Here is a 21,011-nt window from a genome sequence, read left to right as displayed (position 1 = left end):
GCCAATGAGTTTTTCACATTACCCTCGTGCCTGTAATAATTGTTATGATTCTATTACCTTCTTTGTTAAACACATTTGTAGCTTTAAATGACAGGAAGTCAAGCTAGCAATTTGTAAAGATGTGTGAATAACGAAATTGCTCTATTCATATGCTCATAATGAACAGAGAGATAACATAATAATGCTTTGTATTCTCTCGCCCTCCAAGCAGAGGAAAGAAAGGCAAAGGAGGTGGCCTGGATAATTTCCTGCAACCCTCCCTTTGTTCCTAAGCCTTTTTAGCAGTATTTCTTGAGGGATGTAAAGCAAGACAAATCATGCAACCCAAGCTTTGAGCTTGCTGCTTTAGTGACACGGCTTCCAGGAAGGAGGAAAAGCTCATTCATCAGAACAAACTGCTGGGAAGAAGCCAGGGCACAACTGCACCCATCACCGTGCTCGTTCTGTGCCACATCCCAGCACTGCTGCTCCCTTCAGTGTGCTGCTGCTGAAACACGCCCAAGCTGTTCCAGCCTTAAATCACACTTTATGTCAATCACCAATGTAAACAAAAGACATTTAAGGGACTTTGCTGCTCAAGAAACTCGGGGTCAGGTAAAACAGTGGGGAAACAAAGGGGTCAAGTGCAACTTTCCTTTGATTTTGAAGCCTACACAGACACCTGTCCGAGGACATGAAGGGGTAAAGACACAACCCCAGTGATGTTGTCACCATCTCCCTTCCTTTGCCAGGTTTCAGAACAAGTCACACACCCAAACCCACAGGAGAGTTCAGCTGCTCCTCTGCCCTTGGCTCCACTCTTCCCACCAAATGAGTTAAATCTGCACTTTCTGCCCTATTTTTTGCAGATCCTTGGAACACCACTAAACAGATATATTTCAAGGAGAGGGGGGAATAATATTTTAGCAGACAGTTTGTCAAACAAACGATACTTGGTTATTTAAAGAGATTTTATAACTGCAAATAATTCAGTTCCTTGATGTTTTCCCCATTGTTTATAGGCAAAGTGTTCAAACATTGCTACTAATTATGTACAAAATTCTGAACAGCAGAGACCTGAATTCATGCCAGTTTGCTCACTTTAAGTGCTGTTCCCATTCCAAGTTCTGTCAAAATTTCTATTTCAACCTGAAGAAATTTTCAAGGATAATTCTAGATTAAATAGATCAGATTAAAAGCCAGGACATAAACGAAACTGAACGGAGCAACACCTCAGGAGTGAGACTCCTGCCTGCCCTTTCTGCACCCACATCTGGAACCAAATCTGTTTCAGAAATCTACCCTCTATAATTTTATGTCACCCAGCTTTCCTACCTGCTAATTGCTCTTGCCCCTAATTATTTATCCTCTTTAAGTTTTTTTTTTTTCCAAAAATGTAATTTGTAATTTGGGGATGGAAATTTGGCCCTGCATCACATAAAAAATTTCTTAGGCCCAGCGTAGCTTCCCTTGCTGACATTTCTTTCCAATTATGTGCCTGACTTTCAGAATTTTCAAGTACCTTTAATTACCATTCAAAATGAAAGTTTGTATTTTACGTTTGGAGTTATGCTCTAATTATGTGCTTTGTGAGAACTTCATTACAATAGATTAAACACTAAAATGAAATTGTTCCTTCCCAGTTCTATGGAGTTGAAAATGCTGGCAAAAGGGTAACACTGAACTTGGCAGTTTTCTGGGCTAAGGAAGGTGGCAGAAACTTTTGGCATCATCACAAATTTTGAATTTTTTTTTCTTTATATTCTTTCCACTCCCTTTAAAACACATTTACAAAGCCCCAACCCAACTTAGTCTCCCAACATCGAAATGTAAAAAGTATTTATACTGCAAATATTCATGATGTCGTTTCAGTGACTTGATTGACCAGGAGATGTGACGTTTGCAGCTCTTCTGGAGCTCACCAGGAGTGCAGGACCAAACCTGCTCAGTGCTTTCACCAACAGAGAGGAGGAACCAGCACTCTTGGGGCAGCCTGGGAAGTTGGGTGTCATTGTGATTCATTAGGTAGGAAATGAGATATTTCACATTAACAGGCCTAAAATTAAGATTAAATTACAAGTCATTTGCCCAGGTCTCCTAATGAAAGGACAATGCACATATTTGCTCTGCTCTTAGAGCATCATTTCCACATATGTACATCTATATTTCTCTGTTCTACAGTAATAACTTTGAGGAAATGATATTGGAATAGATAACAGTTTACATTTACTTAGACTAAAATAAACAGTCTTTTCTTATTTGCAAATACTTTATCTTAAGTTTTACCCATGTGAGCAATTTTTCAGCTTTGCACAGTAATTACACCGTGATGTATTTGACCTTAGCAACAATAACAAAAAACAGCAATGAAAAATACACTAGATGTGATAAAGCCCCAGAGATATTAAGCCTCAATACAGTTATTAAAACTGTTGCAATTTCATTAATCAGAAATATCAGCCTCTTTTTACTGCCACCAGTGTATCTGGGGGTGCACATTCCCTGCAGATCATTAGCACAGCTTTTTGCCTCTGTGCTTTCTGTGGTGGAGTCCTGAGTGTTTGAAACATGGAGCAGCCACAGGCAGAAACTGCACTGAAACATTTTCTTCACTTCCCTCGGAGGCCTGGGGAAAGACAACGCTGCCCCAACAGACACTGGGTGACAGCATCATCATTCACAATACTGGTGATTTCCTCTCCTTAAACATTTCACCCCCAAATTCCATCCCAGAGCCCAAAAAGCCACCACTGTGGGCCTCACTGACAGGTAAGTATCTGGCTGAGATGTATCTTTCCATCACTCCTAAAGCCAGAACAGTTTCCAATTTCTAGTTGTGATTATAAGATGATGCAGAAATACACCCTAAATTTCTAGCGGATTAATCTAAAATTGCTTTAGGTTTATCTATCATTTTAAAGCCTAAGTGGGCATTAGGCTACAGCTAAGGGAGGAGTGTTAGCTGCTGCCCACCCAGAAGGGACAGGAGAGGTTCCCAGCAGTGACAATCCTTGGCATCCCTGGCTGCCACCTGAAAAGGGAAGGGCTCAGCTGAGAGCTCAGGGAGTTCTGAGTCACTTGTGCAAGAGAAAGGTAAATCCTCTCCTGCCTGCCTGCCTGAGGTGCCTCTGCAGACACCAAAAACTGAGTCCTTTCCTCTTTGCCATAACTTCTTCTTTGTAAAATAAATGAAAATATTTACATCACATGAAGACAAAATCCCTTCTGATAACTGCTCTGAAGGCAGGATAGTCATCAGGGCCAAAAAGAGTTGATAAAAATCTTGGTTAGAGTGAAAAGTGGCTACCTGCTAATAGATAATGAGAACTAACTCCTGCAGGAAATAACTTGTGAGATTTTTGTCATTATACACAGAGAACCAAAGTAAAATGTACTGAGTTTAGCATTCTCTGTGCTCCCTTGCAGGGTAGCAGAGAATAGAATTAAAAGGGATTCAGAGCCAGCAGCAAGTTAAGAAACATCTGCCTATTTATTCCATGTATGATGGAAGCTCTCTTACCTGCTCTGGACATAATTAAATATCTGATATCCTGGAGTTACCAATATAAATAACTTCCTATTGTTGAGTTAATTAGTGATCAGTCTGTTGCTCTGTGCTGCATCTCATTCCTCTTCATGTTTCAGTTCAGTAATTTCCCATTGAGCAATTGTTGAGTACATACCTAAACCTGTAAGCAATCTGCTTGTTACATCAGCTTTTATGTCAGGACATCTTTCAATTTTAACTTATAGCTCTACAAAAGTCAGGGCTGTATTTCCATCCTGATAAACAAGGACTATTTTATCAATCCCTCTGTAGCAATTCACAATTCAAAATCACACTTAAGTCCAACTAAGCTGATTGTAAATTGACCACTTAAACCCCGTCTATGGGAACACCAAACACACCATCCAAAGGTCAGTCATTTTTAAGGTAACTGCTCATTAAATCATAGATATGAAAAGACAATACTTCAGTACTGGCCAAATGAGTTGTGAAGCATTTTCATCCTTTCCCAGAAGAATTTCATTGTAGTGAACTCTTGTTCTTTCCCACTTCTCTCATACTTGTAATTCAGTGCTGGCAGCTTCGGCTGCCAAAACACTTTTGTTACTCTGAAAGGGGCAAATTGATGTAAAATTGAGGGTGCATCAGCTTTTAAGTAGTGTTGAAAACTGGTACAGATATCCTAACTGCAGTCAGAGAAGCAGTGTTATCACAGGAACAGTCACTGAAGGAAGTTTTTATAACTAAATTTTAATTGGCATTACACTTCCTATAGATTTCCCCAGGTTAATGGATCAACACCCTGGAAATGCCATATGATAATGTCTGTACCAGTCAGCATTTTCCTGAGCCACAGGGTCACCTCCAACCAGCTCGTTTCATGGCAATCACAACCTACTCCTTTAGGGACCCCTCCCAGGGTTACCTGTGACAGTGGATGTTTTTCATGCCTGATGATCCATTGCAGAAATGCCACAGAATTTGTGGAAAGACTCTGCTTCCAGAAGCCACACTGACTGGATTGCCCATCACAACCCTTCTGCTGAGGTACTGCAGAAGAAAGGTGGTGTTAGGTACAAAGCTGGATTTAAACATTGATCATTTTCTGTGTGACTGTTTCCACTTCAGCTTGGTTAGATACACTGTGAGGATGAAAACAATGCAACTTGATTTGAAATAGCAAAAATATAATAAAACCAGGTTCCCTTTCTCCTGAGAAAGCATTCTTATCTTTGCAATGTGAAGGGTCTCTGAAGGTAGGTAGTGAAAGAGTCTTCACCAAGGGCAGGTTTTAATTTTGAAATTTGTTGTGAAAAGGTTTTAGTCTTCAAAAAAGGTGTTTCTGATAAATGAAGTGCCTGAAAAAGCACTTTCATGAAGCCCTACTGTCCATGTCTACTGCATCACAGTACACAGAAATCCTTATTAGAGCTATATCTGAATTGCACAAGTGCTAAGAGATTCAAATACCTACATTTGCAATGCAGGGACAAAGTAAAAATTGAATTTATTTTATCACTTCCCTTGCCTTCATTCCTGTAATTTTCCGTGTCTGATCACAAGAGAGGAACTAAATGCATGAGCACATTTCTATTCAGGATCAACTCTGCTAAAGGGCAGTGCTAAGCCACAAATCCATTATTTCTCCTATGAAAATGAAAGTAGCTCTCTCTTCCCTAAATGAAAAAAAAAATCTGAGCCCAGATCCTTAGAACTCCCAGTGAATGCCATGACTGCAAGCAGTGTGTCTACACCCAGAAGAAGCTACAACTTAGAGCACAAACCTGCTCCATTTTAGCAGCTGTTTGCAGATCTGTGCTGCTCCACAAGGGACAGGTTTGCCAAGAGGACAAAACAGGCCATGAGTAATGAAATCATCACCTGACAAACAGACAAGTGTCCTTATACAGCTCAAGTCCAGATTTACCCGTTTAATTCCCATATATTGCATTTGGAAGAGAGAAGAGAGTCGAGAAGCAGGAATTTTGCTTGATTTAACCTAATTAAAATAATATTCCAAGTACCTGGGAGAGTTTCTATGGCTTTTCTATCCTATGTGCTTTTCTTACATACATTGCCAGCACTAAATATATACTTTGTGTGTACTTTCAAACTTCCTCTTTTTTTTTTTTTTTCCCTTTAAAGAGCTACCACAGTGTCTGTCAGAGAACAAAAATTGCTCGGAGCCACTGCAGACACCGTAGAGGAAAAACTGAGTTTAGAATCAGCAGAAGAGGGCAGCATCCTACCATGGTTTAGTCTCTAGGCTCGGCTTCCTGAAGTTGAGACATAACAGGCAACTTCTGTTGAATGCTAATTTCGCTCAAGGATGACCTACATTCGTTCAAAATTTCCCTTTCATTAACACACAATATATCACCTTTCAAGTTAAGCATTTAAAAACCCCAATAATCCTCTGTAAGCTAATTGCCAATGGCAGCTGATAACACTTGCCACGGTAACTTCTCTTTGTGCACCCAAGCACAGCTCCCATTTTACTCTGATAAAAATGAAATTTCTAAATGGAAGAAGCAGCACTAATGCTCGAGCTCAAAAGCAGAGCCTGAAGAAAGCACCAGGTCTGAATGCTCCAGAGCTTGATCACACAGCTTCTTCCAGGATTTAAACAATTGTTTCAAATCACAAAGGAAGAATTTGTGAAGACCATGGTGACGATTTTGATATTCAAACCTTTGTGGGCAATACAAGGTTCACTGGAGAACTCATGGACCTGCTGCAACCACCCTGTAACAACTTGCCTTGGGCTCTCTTTGCAGACTTCATATTTATGTTATTTTAAGGTAATTCCAATACATTATTTATACTGTTTGCAACTTTTCTAAAATTTACTCAGCCAAGCCACCCAGTGTGAATAATTTTTCTTTCTCCCAGCATTCATCCTTAATGTAATTCTCCCCTGATCAAATGATCAATAAGGACACAAACATTTCAAGTAGAATGATGTCATTTGTTTGGGAAACAAACAAAATGAAATACCATTGGAATACAATATAACATTGATAACATCTGAATTATATAAACTTTTATTTTCCTACATACACACACAAAAAGACTAAATTCTCGATGGAATAAACCTGTCTAGTGTAGAACTTCTTTTTGTCATTTAAGGCATGCATTTGCACTCACTAAGGGATAATTGATTAATAGCATCAAGAAGGAAAAATTTAAAAGTAAGGAAGATGTGACTTTTTTTTTTTTTTTTTTTGGTGAGTTCTGAGTGATTCTTACTGAGAAACAACACCAGATACTTCAATTACAGTAAAATATGGTGTTAACAACCACTTTGTGATTGGAAAACACTGATCTCTGCAGGAAGGTGGTCTGGGGAGATATGGATTTATCATAAAATTCCATACTTGAGATCAAGCAAGGTAGGAACAGGTGGTTTCCACAAGGAACTACCTTATTATCTATTATTTATTTATTCCATGCCAAAATGCTAACAAGTACCCCTCGCTTAGTTAGTGGTATCCTTGCAGTCAAAATTTCTGCTAACAATAAAACTTTCTCCTATTTCATTTAGGAAGAAAGGTGTGTGTTGTTTTTGTGTGTAAAGCATACAGACAACATGAGCAAGGTACCAGACCTGTTCATCTGATGGCTACACCTAAATATGTCTCAGAGCTTTAAGGAAGATCAAATACTGTGGGTATTGCTGTGGGTAATGATAATTCAAGGCCAGGATGGATGGAGCAACCTCTTCTATTTGTGGGGGCTTTTTTTTCCTGTTGTTTTGTTTTAAATTTGTTTTATATTTTCCTTTAGTTCCAAGCTGATTGCATAATGTTCATGCATTTGTCATGGCTTAATGACTGCAGCTGTAATCGGGGCACTTTAGTGTTTAATACCCCTCTTGCCAGAGGCAGCATATGCATTTCTCCCTCTATAATGCATTTATTAATTTTGTGCCTGGCATGTCTGGTAGCTTTTTATGGGTAGAATTTTAAAAATAAAACACGAAGCAGGGACTGGCTTAATTAAAAATAAAGGCAAGAAAACAGTATCTTAAGATGATTAGAAATTCCAGCAGGTTTATAAATTATGATACAAGTGGTAATTACATCTGCTCTAAGGTCTTGGGTAGAGTTATAAGTCTGTTGAACATGGCCCTCTGGCTCTGCAATGAAGTAAGGCACAGTCACCCCAGGGAAGGCTAAAAGCACATGATTTACATGCTCAGTTTAGGTTTTTTTCATTAAATCATTGCTTAGTCCAAAGAATGGGATACTTCTGGAACACAAGAATCATCACAAAACCAGAATGAAGAGATTTAAACAGATTGAAACCTTTTTATAGTGCTTCCTTCCACTGTTCAAAGGGCACCCCAAAAAGAAGAAGACAATAAGAATATAAGGCAAGGTAGAAAAGGAGTCAAAAAATCAATGAAAGCTCAACTCATGTGAAAAGTATCCCTGACCATAAATGCTGTTCTAACTTCCTGTTTGTAAAGCCACATTATTCAGCAGGGAGTGAATTGCCCTGTTTTCAAGAGCTTTGCCCAAACATCACAAAAATTTCAAATTGTCTTTGCAGGATAATTCAGGAACTTCACCAAGCAGAGTCTACACCGCCGTTGTCTGGATGAGTTTTATTTCAGGTAAGTTAACAAGGGACTCTGATATCAGTATGGCAAAAAAAAAATTGTTCTTTTCCCACCAATTTTCCATGGCAGGAAATTGTAGTCAGATGGCTTTTTACTGTAGCATCAGTTTTTAAATCTTTAATGAAATTACCCTTACAAACATCCTGTAAAACTCTGAAGTGTTATTCAATTCCATTGGAGTAACTGAGGTACTAAAACCTAAATGACTCAGAGAAAAACTGGTGAAAAAAGTCTTAAGCTGAAATTTCTTAAGCCCTAGTCTAGTGGCTTATTCCCCATGCTTTCTTTGGGAAATGTGATTAAATAAGAAAATCAATAAAGATTTAGGTTTGCCAGATAAAACACAAAAGCTTCAAAGTCCGCTGACAAGAATTCAGGGCGTGAGGCCAAGTTTTTCCTGACTTCTTTGAGTGGATCAGTTAATAGCATGAAAACAACGTAATAAGGAGAAAATTAGACATCTGCCTCAGGTGTAACCAGAGGTGTGTCCTCAAGGGCTTCACTTTTATTTCTGCCCTTGCCAAGTGTACATGAGGAATTCCTCAGCCCATTAACACGGGTGATGAAAACCCCTTTATTCAGCCTGGCTGCAGGTTCACCCCTACTCAGGCAGATGTGATGCAGAACTCTCAACAGCAAATTCACTTCTCACTCTCCTGGAGACTGCCTCAGCCTCTATTTGTAAATAAGTGAGAAGAGAGACCAGCTTTAATATTAAAAATCTGGGCTCCCCAGAAACCCCTAACTCATCATTAAAAAAAAGCAGAGAGTGGTAAAATGTTGATTAAATAGGAAGTGAAGTAAATGTACAGCTTTAGAAATAATCACCTTTGCAAAATGAAGGCAATTTTGATTTAATGCTCATTCCCTGTATATATTTGTCTATATTTTCATTCTCTGACTATAAGAAGTAACTTGCATTTAAATTGGTTTAAAAAAACCTAAGGTCTTGAAAAGTAAACTGTAAAAAGTAAACTTGAAAAGTAAACACTACAAACTGTAGTGTTTCAAATAAATATTTCATGTTTCTGCAAAATATTTTTTCTGGTCTGTGTTTCATTGTTAGTCTCCTTCAGCTTATCAAGCCAAAAAGATCAATTATCTGACTGGCTTTATACAAAAAGATCAAAGGAGATAACACACATAGTTTGGGAAATCAGCAGCAGCAGTCCTGATCAGCAGCTTCTGCCATGTTAGATAAGAAACAAGGTCAACAAACTTCCAGAACTGAGCTTAAAAAAATAGGTGTTTTCTCACTAAGGGAAGATGCATCAGCCCAACTGCTGTCTGCAGAGAAGGTAAAATATTGCTCCTCAATGACAGTGGAAGGAATGAAGTCCAGCTAATTTAACTCTCTTCTCTTTTTACATGCAAGCACCACAGATCAGGGGATTAGCTGTGCTGTTTATGAGGAGCTTTACAGACCTTTTACACTACTTGCTGCCCATATTTCTTGAAAAAAATCCTGTAACAACCCTATAACTGACAAATGTATTCATCTTTCTAGCTGTTACAGTGATCCTCTTTTCTCTTTTTGATAGAAACATCTGGTGTCTTCTAGGCCAGAATAACAACCTAGTAATGCTTCAGGATGAGTACCTACAGCCTGTGAAGGTCTCTGTATAAATGTCTGGGGAGTATTTATATTTTGCTGATAAGTCATTAATAAATGTTTCATAGCTATCTTTGGGTTTTGTGACTGTAGTTTTTTGTGTCTGCTTTTGTTTTCAAGCTGACAGGAACTGGTGAAGTACAAGTATTCTTCATAAAGAACCTTCAATTTATGATTAGCTTAAATGTAATTAATCCTAGTTTTGAGCTGGCCATACGTGTTTCCCCTTTAGCCTGGCAATTATGGATCAGTTTGAAAGAAAAAAATATTAGTTTACCTTTTAATGTACCTTTACCAGATATGTGCAATGGTAAGGAAAGAAAAAACAATTTGGAGATATTTCTATGAGAAAAAAGATGGCAGTTACCCATAAGTGGAATTCCCTGGAGTGTAAAAAGAGGATGAGGAACAGCTTAATGGGAGAGCTGTGCAATGATTAAAGACAGGATCTGAAGGCCCATCAGAATGTACTGTCCTATAAACCTCGCTGGTGATTCCTACATCCATATCACATTACAAATGACTTGCAGAGCCTGAGCCAGGAGTGATTGCTCATCATGTCTTGAGACAGCAGAACATTGTGTTGGCAAAGATGTCAGGGGCTGGCAAGTCCTGAGCAGACAGAGTTGCTGTGATGTATGGTGCAGCTGCACCCTGTCACACACACCATGGACACCCAACATCAACCTCCCTGCTCTGGCTGCAGCCCTGGGGATGGAGGGAACCCCACCCAACCTGCTGAGCAGACCAAAACTCCCTCTGCCTCAGGAAGTCTCTGCTCCACAAACCCTCACATGTCCCCTGACATCCACTTCTGGCCACAGTCAAACCCAAAAGAATGAAACAGGCCTTTAGACCCAGCTGTATTAAAGACAACTCTGTTACAACAGGGTACATGGAAATACAAGTATAGTTGCTATATTTCGACAAGAAAAATTCATCAAATATAAGATCCTCTGAAAAGACAGGGAAAAAAATTCTAGCGAAAGCAGCAATGGGGCTGTTATATTTGTTCCATCAGATACGTTACCTAATGTATTACTGATTTAGTCTAGACAAAGTTCAATCCCCAAAGGTGCCCTAATCTGCAGCCAGGGGGTGTGTGGCAGCCTGATGCATGGCAGCTGTACATCTGAGATGCCTGGGTAGTTGTAGTGCCACCAGCACAGCACCACATTTAGATTTTTAATATCCTGTTGCTATGGATTGCTTGAAAAAAACCATGATCTATCAGGCAATGCACATTTGACCTTCTGTAACAGCCAACTATTTTAGTCCAAGGCAAACAATGAACTGTAAACTTTGGCCTTATTTGGGTTTTGGCCAAGCACAGGTTCATTTAAATCACCCTCAGTTGTCCAACTAAGGGAGAGGTTTACACAGCACTTGGATTTATGCACTCCCTGAGTTTTTCAGTGGTGCTGACACCCCTGAAATTTTCATATACTTGAAATGCTAAATTGCATTTTTTTTTTTTTTCACCTTTAGGACTTTTAGAAGTAATCTAAAAGCTGCCTGCAAAGCTGAAAAAACTCCCAGTGCAAGGCTGTGTGTGGGACCAGGCTATGGAACACACACTTTTCCAAAAGGCAGGTTCGCTACAGAAAAATTTCTAAGGAAAAAGATGCAGGTATGAAGGAATTCAGATGATGAAGTAATTCAGAGTTATTTGAGCATGCTGATGTTATGTTCAGCTAGATATACTAGCAATTCCCTCCAGTCTCATACCAATATTTGTGTAATTGTCATGCCACTGGAATTGGCATCGCCAGGGGCATGGCACTGGAACTGGAAATATTTCAAAGGTAAAAAAATCAAAAGGCAGACTAAGATGACAAATGTACTCCACTCTTTGTTTCACAAACCTGTGAACCCCTGCCACATATTTCTGTGAGAGGCAGAGCAGTGGCAGGTGCTTCTCCTTGCTTTACCTACACCAGGATGATGCTTCTACAAGAAGAAAACCAGCCTTGGATTAAAGGTGCAGAGAAACGTTTGTTATTCTGCTGCTGCTCATTAACAGGCCTGGCAGTCACCTACACCACAATTATAACCAGAGGACCAACCTGATTTTCTGTCTCATGTCACATTTACAACTCCAATTCCACAGCTCTTGCCACATCTGAAGAAGCTGACACATTCTGTTTGTCTCAAAGTGGCAATGTGCAAGCATTTATTCCTTTCCCTACTTTAAAGGAAAATAATGTGACTTTTGGGCAGACTTCTGTGATAGCCAGGAGCTTATATTTACTGTGGATGCCTTAATTCATTCAGGTGCTGTATTTATAGGAAAATAGGAGGACAAATACAGCCATCAAACTGCTGGCACAGAATTCATGTTTTAACTGCTTGTTAAAAAAGGGGTAAAAGTTTAATTTCCCATTCATCATGAAGTCTTAAGAATATTTTATTTCAGATACCAAAGGAGACCTCTAAAAAAATCTTGATTTAGAATTAACCTTGAAAGCAAAACCTGCACCTCTTTACAAAACCATGGTATTCTTTTTCTGGCCAAAGCAATTCTGTGCAGTAGCTAAATAAAGGGAAGGTTGACATCACAGATGTGTTTGATCAGCATGATGTTTTTCAATAATAAATAAAAGAGAGATTTATGACTTGCCAGCCATTGTTGACAATTCACTTTTCTTTATTGATTAAGCTTTCAAGCAAAATTGCCCAAATAAGATCTTTCTTGGTTTTTTTAGCATATCACTTTTATAGAGTTAAACTGAAGACTGTGTCTAACCCATAAAACAGCTTTTAACCCATAAACCAGATTACTTTACGATCTGGTAAAAATATTTTAAAAATTAAATCAACAAATTAGATACCCCATTTCAGGGGATCCAGATTTTACTGACACAACACTAAGTTTTACATTTCTTTTACTCCAACCCTCACTTTTTTCTAAAAGATTTATAATATTTCTCTATAAACTGTGTTAGCCCAGAAGATACTTTCTACTTCTCAGTGGAATGTAAATTGTAACTTTATGGAGTAGTTTTCCTTTATGTGGAAAAACATTCTTTTTAAAATCTGGCCAGGCCTTCAAACCAATGACTTGCTATGAATAATTTTCTATTACCAGGCACACAAATCTCACTGAAGAATACACCAAGGAACTCTCATGCTTTTTTTGTGCCTTCATTTAAAAAAAAGCACTATGAAAAAAAGTTATTTTTTAAACTCTGACTTTGTATATCTTTTTGTTAACCTGTTTCAAGTTAGGGATTTCTTCATATTTTGAGAAAAACAAAGGAGAACAAAAAGGGGGTTTAGATCTTAAATATTTAAATAACTTACACAATGATACCTGTAATAAATTGGACATGTTAAGGCTGACATTTTCCTCTGTGTGTTTATGTATTTACAACTTAGAGGGCAAGAAAGGAGTGTAAAATAAATCCTGGGCAGACATTCAGAAATACTGAGCACACACAACATCCACAGGTAGGAAACACAACCTGAGCCCAGTCCGGAAAATACTGGAAGATTTCAAGGTGCAATGAAATTTCCTGTCTGTTTTTAAGCTGCTTTATAAAAGAAAAAAACCCTTTAATATAAAAATATTAACTTATTTGGAAATAACTATGATGCATTTTCCCCTGTATATTAATAAATAAATAAATAAATATTAAATAAAAAAACCATCCACATTACTTTTTTCAAATCTGTGACTGGCCAGTGCTTTCCAATATTACAGTAAGACATAACCTCAGAGCTGAGACAGAGTTCAAATGACACAAACACCTTCTTTTTTGAGCAGTCCATAAAGACTGCCCTTTAAAATTTTAAATGCAAATTTTGCCATGGATGTTTATTGATTGTCCCTTGGCTTATGCATCATGATTTAAATGTCTTTGCAACAGTGCTGTAAATGTAAATTTATCACAGTTATTTTATTGCCTCAGTTAACTTTAACAGCTTATTTTATGGGGTTTTGGATAAAAGTAGAAAAATTCAATATTAGAATGCAGAGCATACAATGTAATTATACAAACTGTTATTTTAATATTTCTTGAACACTGTATGCCATAATTTACAGTTGCATTACAAGCACTATCTCTGGTAAGATACCTCTAGAAATTGAGTTTCAAATATTTGTCCCTCTCAAATCATTTGAGGTAGAGGGGAAGGGAATAAATGTTATACAGTTCTCTTTGGTCACCTAAATCTCTTTATAGAATGTGTGAATTTTATCATCATTTTATGTCTTTCTGGACCAAAAGTTTTTTGAATGTGCTTCAATTTCACTAAGGGTACATTTGAATAGAATGGAAACTGTGTGGTACACACAAATAAAGAATTCTGGATGCTCACAGCTGAAGGATCTTCAGGGTGTAACTAAACATACAAAATAAGGTAGATTAACAGTTTAAGCCCTGCTTTTTAAAGTATGGAAAATTGTAGATATCTGAGGAACTGACAAACACACCCACCCAAAATCCACACTTTGTCAAAACTAGGGCAGGACAAATAACCATTTTTATCATGTTCTTTTCAAATTTGCAAGTTTTTATAGTAAACCTCTTTCAAGAATTCATTGATGTGAACTTAAGAAAAACTTTAAAGTTGCTTGGCTTTTCATTTTCCCCCTTAATTAATAATTGCATAATTTTCAGGAGAAAAACTGAATATCTGTATTTGTGGTCTCAAAAGGAAATGTTGTAAGCTTTGAGATGCTCCACAGTTCTTTGTGGCATTGGCCAATCTCAAAGGGACAGAAATCAGAAATAAACAGCCCAATTCTGATAAATTTGCTGCCTCCTCAAGCAGATTAAAGAACATTCCCCCTTTACCCTCACACATGCACACAGGATAATCAGCCTTCTATAATCCCCAACTTTTTTCATGTTTTCTCACTCCAATGATAACATAAACTACAAATTACATTATCAGAGTCTTTCTGAATTGAAAGTGAGACTGACATTCTGAATTTAATGTGCAATTCCAGTCAGTGATGTACAGATTAACACATTAATATTAAACAGATCTGCAGTAATTAGTACCAATTAATGTAAAGGATAAGTTAATTTACAGAGCATATCATTCAATATGCAATTTTATATGTGCCAAACAGTGCTATGCTAATTCCATAGCCCTTATTTTTAAATTCCTGTTAACTGGGGTTGAGTAACTGAAATTTAGGGGCTAAAATCCCTCAAAATATTGAGTTTCCCAAAGTCAGGCAGGTGCACCTACAGTTCCATTTGATGCATTAGCAAGTTACAAGCTTTATACAGAGGACAAAAGATCACAAAGCGAAATATTTCTTTAAAATTCCTTTTAAAACTTTTTCAATTATAGGTCTCAAGCCTGTAGAAATTTTCAGACGGAGATTTGTTTACAAAAATAAATATTTTTCCTGTAGTAGCCTTTGATCTGATGTTATTTCAATGAGAATTGCTGCAGAGCCCCACTCAGAACACACTCAAAAGTAGTTCCTGCAAGTCCTTACACAGCAGGTTTTGTTGTGGCAATAGACAAACATCACCAAATCCACATATTCTCCCCTCCCCCCTCTTATTAACATCAGCCAAATATTCTCAAGGTTACATAGAAATGTTTTATGGGGCTGCTTAAACCACTAATTCTTGGTGCTATTTATTTATAAATGAGAATATAACCAAATACTCAGATAGTGGTTAAAACCTAAGAATAATCTTACAGGACTGAAGGTTTGCTGTGCCATCAAAGGAGGATTGGACTCAACCTGTATGTGTAGAGACCACATACAGATAATGGTGTTATTGGAGATGCAATTTGTTTATTTATTTTAATATTTGAGGATGAGAAACACAGCTGATCATTTGAGCTTGAAATAAAATAGTGAGGACTACAATGCTTGAAATAACTTCTGGAGGATTTCCTGCCTTACTTCAATGATGGGCTTATCTTTATGACATGAACCACTGCGCTATAGCAGATGGATGACATGGATGGATGACATGTGGGGTAAAAAGCAATTCCACACCCCCTGTAAGGTTTGTATTCAGTAATAAAGGGAAAGCAAGGGCAGTACAGCTTATTGGAAATGACCTAATTATGTCTTTTCCTTCCCTATCTTTTACTTGGTTGATTCTGGTTTGATATCCTTGCTTGCCACGTCAGTTTTGTCTTGAGCCTAGAACAAGTCTTTTCTACTTCCATACATTATAATTCTTTGTCAACAATCTACCTGGTGTTACTGTTGTACCTTAATTAGAACTAAACCCCACCAATCCCTCCTCCTGATCCTCTACTTGATGATTTTGACCCCATCCAGGATTTGATTCAACACTGGAAGCCTTTATGTTTGAAATCATCAGCATTATGGAAGCATTCTCAGAAGTAGGCAAAACTAGTGAAAAAGTTTCAAAATTAACCAGTCTGGCTTTTAAAGAAGCATTAAGAACAACTTGACAGAAAAGCTTAACAGAACTGAGCTAAATTAAAAAAAATTCTGTGTGACTCAGAAAATAAGAAGGAATTGGGAGACTGGAAAAACATCATGAGAGACTGCTTGAGCTAAACACGAGCTATTTTATTTTCCTAAAGTGGAATTTGATTTGTTAAAATTGAAAAGTTAAGTGTTGTATGGCCCCATGCTGCATGTCCCTGAGCAGCTGCTGGGTTCCTGCAAGGTCTGTGGAGCCCCTGTAATTACCTGTCTGCATGTTCTCATTAACACAGCACACGTGGGCAGCTGGGCACGCTCAGGAAAAACAAAATCTCATTGCCACCAGGCTTGGGGGTGAGAAATACTCTGAGAACATATTCCTGAAGGCAAGGTCTTATCAGTGCAGAATGTTATCTTTCTCCAAGTGAGCCTGAGAAGGTCAGAAGGAATAGGAATTAAATGATCCAAACGTGCCCTGCTCAACAGTGCAGTCACTTGTCTGCAATCTGTTCAGAAGCTTCAGCTCCAAAAGAGAGAGACTGAGAGTGGCAGGGCTGTAAAGGAAAGTCTTCTTGGTGCTATTACACTTTTAGCATACAAAAACAATTCCTTAATCATTTTATAATAATAGTAGTAGTAGTAATGATTATTATCATATTAACTACAACTAGTTTTGGCTGCATTTGTTCAGGTGGAGGCACCTGAAATGTGTGCAAGCTTGTAAAAGATACACACTTGAATGAAAGTCACAGAATGCCAACAGCATCCCAGAAATAGATATCTCTCTACTATAGATGGTGAAATAGTTTATTTGTTCATAATTTATGGGGAGAGTGCTCTGAGCTTTGTTAAAAAGGAGATGTCTGGGTTTTGCACAGCCTTATCTTGGTAGCTGTGCTAATTCTTAAACCTTTTGCCTTGACAGCAAGAGTACATTCAACAGGTCAAAGCTGTTTTAGGGAAAGGAATAAGACAGAGAATGAGTGCAAAGGGAGTGCATGGAGCCTGTGCTTTGTGAGAGTTTCTCTGCGTGCAGATACATCTCCTTGGGGTAAGAACCCAGGGTGCCCCCTGGGAGGAGCTCCTATGATCTTGGGTGAAAACAAAGAAAAGACAAAATCAGAAATAAAACAAGTGAGTTAAACCTGAAACTCTGCCCTTGCATCAGTAAAGCCCAGACAGTAGCACACATTAATGATTCCTATCTTCATAGCCTGTGATAAAATACTGGCCTGGACTGCTCTATATTTAATCTGAGTCACCAGGGAATTAAATAGATGTAAGCCTGAAGATAGAGCTAAATTTAATTAAAATGACCTTTATAATTGCCATTTCCACATTTCAGACTGTATCCTATTGATAAATAATTCCTAGGAAAAAAATACTCTCTCTTTCTCTTTTGAATAATCTTTTTTGCAACTTTTAAGACCTTCAAAAAGTCACATATGTGAGGCTGTTTCTTGAAACAAAACAAACCCCAAACAGAACCCTTAAGATACAAGACAGTTTTAGACCAAAATTCTGCTTAAAGATTCCTACTTACAACCACAATATCTGAAAATCCTGTGGTTAAAAGCTGAAATCAGTTTCTTGGAGTTACAAATCTCTGTGTAGTCCCATTACTCCTTGCTTTCAGCAGGAGAAAAGAATTTGCCCATTGACTTCAAAAATGAGAATCTGTTTCCTCCTACAAGTTTGAGCCTGTAGCAAAAAGCAGAATTAAAGAACATGGCAATAAAAGCTGTCTCCTAAAACTTTGCTCTTGGAGCCAGAGCCACAAAAGTTCCCATAAATGCTTCTTTCCTTTCTCTCTACACCCACCCTTAAAAAGGCTGATTCCATTCTCCCTGTTTCCAGTATCAGAATCAGAGAATCAGTTAAATTCATAATTAAGAGCCTCATGATTTAATATTAATAAGACATTTCATTTTGTTTTGATTATATTTATTTTCCTCTGCAAAAGTCTGATTAATGAGTACAACTTGTGCCTGTCACAATAGAGTGGGAATTTCTTTAGTATAATTTATTTTCACTGACTGTAATCAATTAAAAAGAACAAATAATATAATGAGACTGGGGTGGGACGCTTTTGAGGTTTTATTCTCTGCTGAGCTGATCCTCATTTGAGTGTAGGGCTTTAGTATTGAACATATGGATGTTTTTATAAATGAGAAAGTTATTTCAAATTATCAGTACAATTTGTTAGCATTCTTACAAATGCTGAGGACTAAGCAGGTGCATAAGAACAAAATACACAATATTTCCCACATTCTGAACTTGCTCCAAGATTTTAAAAGTCTTTGAAAAGACATATAAGTTGAGAAAGGGATAAAACAAGGCATTTTCTTGTTTCTTGCTATTATCCCATATTTGTTCTTAAAAACACAGTGGCAGCTAATCCACAACTTCTCTAAATAACTTCTAACACTCACGGTCTCTGAGGGAATATTGACACACAACCTCTGACTTCTGGAACCGCTATTCTAAAAGTTTTAAAGCATAAATTAATCTTAATCTTGAACATCATGACCCATATTTGATTTTCCCTCTTCATTAAAACACTTTTTTTCTGGAAGACTGTTGGAAGCCACGCGGGACGAGGAGCCCGGATCCCCGGTGGGGGGAGCGAGAAAGAGAATCCAAACCAATATGGCTGATAAATGAACTCCGTTTATTAGCAGTCCAAAGGCACTTATATAGTATACCAGCTTGTTAGCTCCTAAGTGGCTTAAAGCTTATCAAGACACATTTCTATTTCTCCATAATTGGACCTACATTGGCAGTTTTCCACAGTCTTGTTATGATCAAAAGAATTTTGTGCTCACCTCCCTCGTTTCACTCCCGGATAGCACAGCTGCAAGTTCTTCACTCCCTGTTCTTTCTCAGGCTGACTGTTTTCCTTCACACAGGGACTTTCCCATGGAAAGTGTCTCTCACACACACAAGCCCAAAAACCTCCAGCCCTATTGCTTGCACAGTTCTTTTATTGATCCCAATAATTCTATTTCCCAACAGAAGACTTACCAGCCTGCTTCTGCCTCGTGTTTCCTACACGAAATGCACGGAGTTATACAAACTCCTAAAGGTACAGCTGAACACAAAATTCCTTCCTGGCCTGCTCAGTTTAGGACTCCCTGATCCCTCCATCCATCCCTACCCCCAGCAGTGCCCACTCCATCCTCCCTCATGTATTTGTGCTTCTCTTTTCTCCTTGCCCAACATGGCACTTCACACTTGTATTTACTGAATGTTATCTGTGGGATCTGGATCGTTTCTCCAATTTATGAAGGTTAATTTAAATTGTAACCTTGTCCTCCAAATTATTTGCAGGCCTGTCCAGGTCACTGGCATCCACAGATTTGGGAAGTTTACTTTTTCCTTCCATCATTCAAGGTTAAAAGTGTGAAAGAACTGAAAGCAGAGTAACTCCCTCAGGCTCTACATAGGAGTAAATGTGGAAATTTAGAGAAAGTCATTCCAAATGAATGATTTTGGTTCATTTTATAACATGAAAGCACACAGTGCTAAAAATACCAAGTAAAATAGCAAAATGGTTCATTTCAGAAGTATTTTAAGTGTTGGTATTTCAATTTTTTCCTTAGAAAGTAATCTTTGGGGAAAAAAAAAATCAGAATACTTTTATTTATACAATATTTTAACTTTGAAAGGTGAACTTCGTAATCAAAAAGGGAATTCTAACAACTTTACAGTTTTTTGTTTGTTATAGAGCAAATTCACTACCTTAACCTTTAAATATGTTGTAAGAAAATATTCACACTCATATGCACTTGAGTCTTTTTCTGTACTTTCTCATTTTAGCCTGTAACCTTGCTGGGGTCCTGCTTTTGTTTTGTAAGCAGAAAGTAGAAACATCTATTTAGTTACAGTATATTGATTTTTGGAAATCAGATTGTAGAGGGTACAGATAATAGGCATGAAAGGGTCTCAAACTGGTAATACAGGAATCAATAAATATTCAAGAAAACCCAGTATAAACAAAACCAGGGAAAATGACAGGTGTACACAGAATTCCTTGCACTGCTCAGAAAAGGTCTTTTCTTATTGGAAAATATAAAGTTAAATGAGAAACTGCTGAGCACCGATATTGCTGGGCAAACTTCCCAGAACTCCTCTTTGCACTCCCCCCGAGCCTTTCCTTTCCACAGGTTCATGGACTATCTCTAGACAGCCACCAGAAAGATTTTAGGCCGTGAGTGGGGAAGAACAAACAAAAATCAAATTTGCTTGCTGGGGTACAATGTTTTTTATGAGTTGTGAACAAGGAAGGGAAAGCTGCTGGCAATGAATGGCTGCTCTGGATTGCTGCTGCTGAACAATCAGCCCCAAGCACTTGGTGCACTTCTAGAGCACGAGGCAAGGGAAAACAGAGCAGAGAATCAGCCGTGTTTGCAGCGTGGCAGTGCTCTGGACCAGGTTATTCACATGCAGCTTGTAACAGCTGGTTTGATTCTACAAACAACCCTGCCTCTCTCTCAGAGCTTCTCTGTGCCATTGCAGTTCCTTAAAGGAGTTTTCCATGCTCCTAAGATGCCTCATTCAATAAGGATTGAATTTCCTTTTTAGGAACTTTAAAAACTATTGTATCTACATAGGAAAAGATTGTGCAAAAACTAACTTTGAAACTGGGATATACAAGGTTTACCAAGTTATGTTTATTCCACATACATTTTAATCAAAATCCAAGTATGTATTAAGAATATTGTTAAATTCAGAGAGAGAGATTTGAGGTCAGCTTGGTTTGCCCTTTGCTCTCGAGCAAAACTGCATCTAGCTGACCATCAGAATGCTATACCATCATGTAATGAAAAGGCAAATATTCATTAAAAAATAGTAATGATTTGGACATTTAAACTACATTAAAACATTCAATACTATTTTTGAAATCTGT

General features: G+C 37.9%; 1 long non-coding RNA gene across 1 annotated transcript in view; it reads right to left on the bottom strand.

Moving 5' to 3' along the window:
• Nucleotides 1-207: 207 nt before the first annotated feature.
• The window catches only part of LOC138110310 (uncharacterized), a 100,485-nt gene continuing 79,681 nt past the window's right edge, over nucleotides 208-21,011 (bottom strand). Inside the window, exons 4-6 of the long non-coding RNA XR_011150877.1 lie at nucleotides 4,413-4,537; nucleotides 3,500-3,668; nucleotides 208-1,972 (exon numbers count right to left, since the gene is read on the bottom strand). This is a non-coding gene — a long non-coding RNA (uncharacterized lncRNA). The remainder of the gene's footprint in view (nucleotides 1,973-3,499; nucleotides 3,669-4,412; nucleotides 4,538-21,011) is intronic.

This window comes from Aphelocoma coerulescens, chromosome 4A (genome assembly GCF_041296385.1).
Source record: "Aphelocoma coerulescens isolate FSJ_1873_10779 chromosome 4A, UR_Acoe_1.0, whole genome shotgun sequence".
NCBI lineage: Eukaryota > Metazoa > Chordata > Aves > Passeriformes > Corvidae > Aphelocoma > Aphelocoma coerulescens.
Note: the sequence above shows the minus strand (reverse complement) of the source record. Positions and strands in the feature narration are given on the sequence as shown.